The sequence below is a fragment of the Arachis ipaensis genome, chromosome B06 (assembly GCF_000816755.2).
Source record: "Arachis ipaensis cultivar K30076 chromosome B06, Araip1.1, whole genome shotgun sequence".
In the NCBI taxonomy this organism is placed as follows: domain Eukaryota; kingdom Viridiplantae; phylum Streptophyta; class Magnoliopsida; order Fabales; family Fabaceae; genus Arachis; species Arachis ipaensis.
In genome coordinates, this window is record NC_029790.2 from 132,077,838 (window position 1) to 132,081,134 (window position 3,297).

The following is a 3,297-nucleotide window of genomic DNA, read 5'->3' on the forward strand; positions in this document are numbered from 1 at the left end:
AGAACTTGTTCTTCCTTTATCAAAATTATAGTTTTATTTTCTTTTTCATTTTGCAGTTGCGCAATCAATTAAAAAAAAAAAGAAGCTTATTCAATTTAGTGCAATTATTTCTTTTTTTTTTCTTCTTCTTTTGTGTTACCTTGGTTTTGTGTCCCTGAAATTTGTCTAAAAAAGAAGCTTATTCAATTTAGTGCTATTATTTCTTTTTTTTTCTTTTTCTTTTGTGTTACTTTGGTTTTGTGTCCCTGAAATTTGTCTCCCTATCATGTTTATTGATGTCAGTAACTGAAAAAGCAAAAATGAAAAAGATAAAAAAAAATATGAAGATTGTCTAATTTAGTGTCATTTCTTTTTTTTTTTTTTACCATAAATGGAGAAGTAAGAATGAAAAAGAAAATGAAAGAAAAGTATGAAAATAGAGTAAAAAAATGAAGAGTTAAAAAGATAAAAAAAGAATATAAATGTGAAGTAAAGAAGATAAATATTAAATTAGTTAGAATTTGATTAAAAAAAATCAAAAGAACACAAAGAGAATTTTCTTTTATTATAAGATCAGATTTGATCGAAAAAATATTTTAATTTAAAAAAAAATAAAGTATATAATATCTTTTTATTATGTATTTAGTTAATTGTATCTATCTTTTTAAATACAAAACAAAAAAATTTAATAAATTTTTATCTATTTTTTAAAATATGATACAAAAATATAAAAAAAATTAAAAATAGTATCTGTTTTTTTGTCTTTATATTTTTGTTTTTATATTTTTATCTTAGGTATAATATCTAAACATAGTCTATATGTATAATTTCTTGGTCTAGCATTATCTAATGGTCAACTGAGTCTTTGTTCATATGTACGTGTACTTTATGGCTCACATTATTCCCCTTAATTTATGTGACACCATTTGACAACTTGACAAATCATTGAAGAGAATAACTAGGTAACCAAAAGCATATCAGCCAAAAACCAATTAAAATGTGTTTGGGCTCTATAAAAAATCAGGTTTTCGTTTGTGCTCCGTGATTTCAGGAGTAATTTTTAAATATATTATTCAAAAAGTGATTCTAATTAAACAATTTTGTTTATTTTTTGGCTGATCACTTTTTGGTTCCATATATTTTTTCATCATTGAATAGATAATTATCTAACTTTTTCATTGTTTTCTATTCCAAGTTGCAAAAGGCGTTACAAATTATACTATTTGATGACCCCACATTAAGATAATTACTACTCTAGCCCCGGCTACCAACTATTATTTAAAATTAATCTTAATCATGACCCTCACACATATACACATACACGATACACTGACCCCAGTCTTGAGCATCTAATTAGGAAGAAAATGAATTTAATTAAAGAAACTATCCTTTTAGGAGATTGGTCTCTAACAACCACCTTAGAGTCAGATTCACTTGTAAAACATAAGAATTTTGTCCAATAAAGTTTATGATTTATAGTCATTAATTAGTCATTATTAATATTTTTAATGGTATAAAATTATATTTAATAATATAAAATTATTTATTTTTTTTATTAATTAAATACTGATTAAATTTTAATAAAATTATTGTTTTTAAACTTTTTTATATTATATTATTTAAGGGTCAACTAAGAGATAGTCATTAGGTCAGTCATCCATTGTAACCACTTTTCATTTCCGAAAAGACCCAGAATTTTCCTATTTATTCATGAAGTAAATCTTAATTTATTGTTTAGTAATTTACTCATATTTTCTCCTCAACAATTTCATCTTCACAGTATTTTTACACACTTCAATTTCATCCATCCATCAATTCAAATGTATTCTTTTTTAGAAATATAATTAGGTTATAAAATACTCGATTAAAATCATATTTTACTAATTTGATTAATGATTATCGAAATTTTTTACAGATATCACTCTCTTACAACTCATGAATCACGATTGTAAAAAAATTTCTGTTCATCTTAAATAGCAGTGAATATGAATTTATCTGATTAAAATTTTTTATTAGAGATGTTAAGTAAAATAAAAGATAATAAGAACTCCAGTTGTAGTTGGTCAAACTGGAGTTTGAACAAAAGTGATTTTATAGAATTGATTTTGGATAGAAGTAAGTTTGTGTCAACATGATTTATGTTTGGCAATTCTTTACCAAAATTGATTTTGATAAAATAAATATTGTTTGGATAATATTAGTTAAAATCACTTTTAGATAGATAATTACTTAAAAGGACATGACATTAAATTATAATATTATTTTTTATACATATTTATTTTTTTTTATACTTTTTTCTTCTATGTTTTATATAGTATATTTTTAATACTCTTAGTACTCTTTTTTAGTACATTATAATTTTTAACTATTATTATTATTTATGATTAATTTTTTTATTTAATTTATTTTACCTAATGGGATCAATAAATTCTATTATAAAAAGATAATAATAAATATAATACACAAAAATTATAACTATAAAAATATATAATATCAAATAAAAAAATCAATAAAAAATATAAATAATAAATAATAAAAAAGAGTTCATATAAAGAGAAATAATAAGAATTTTATAAATAATGCAATAACATGTATAAAGGATAAAAAGAAAAAAAGAAAAATAAATATTGAAGGTATTGGCTAAAAGCACGTTAGTGCAACGGAGAAGCTAGAAATTATTGCTTCTTGTAAACGTGATTTTATGAACAAAATCACTTCTGCGTTTGTAGAAAAAAAATTAGCCAACAAAAAAATGAAACTTTCAAGAAGCTCTAACGTGCTTTTTTCCTTCAAACGTGGTTACCAAACACACCCAAAATTGTTAGCGACTTAAATTGGTTTCCATTGAATTATTTAAATGTCCACAACAGAAAGAAAGCAAGCTAGCTTGTGTGCAAGTTCCACTCCTAATGCCATACATCTGTCAACATTATTGATGTCACCACATGTCACTCCCTTGTTTCTTAGTATTTTGTTTTTCTTGGCAAATCTGGCAAAAGCATCCACTGATTACAGAAGCTCAGATCTGTCACTTGAACTATGAAGCACGGACACTTCGCTGAGTTACTGTATTTGCGTGTCGGACACATTTCGGACATAATGCTCACCGACATTCGTCCGACACGTTGCTGTGTCCAATTGTGTCTTAATAAAAAATAAAAAAAATTCGAACATACTTGGACACACCTAAATACTATCACGTGTGAGCGTGTCCAGTCTTATTTTTAATATATATTGTTGAAATAAATTTAGATATAGTATATATTATTATTTATTAAAATAAAAATATTTTAAATATTTTATATAATTAAAAAATAT

At 24.1% G+C, this 3,297-nt stretch overlaps 1 long non-coding RNA gene across 1 annotated transcript in view; it reads right to left on the minus strand.

Annotated features, from left to right (window-relative positions):
* LOC107648532 overlaps nucleotides 2,614-3,297 on the minus strand; it is a 1,439-nt gene continuing 755 nt past the window's right edge. Inside the window, exon 2 of the long non-coding RNA XR_002349473.1 lies at nucleotides 2,614-3,107. This is a non-coding gene — a long non-coding RNA (uncharacterized LOC107648532). The remainder of the gene's footprint in view (nucleotides 3,108-3,297) is intronic.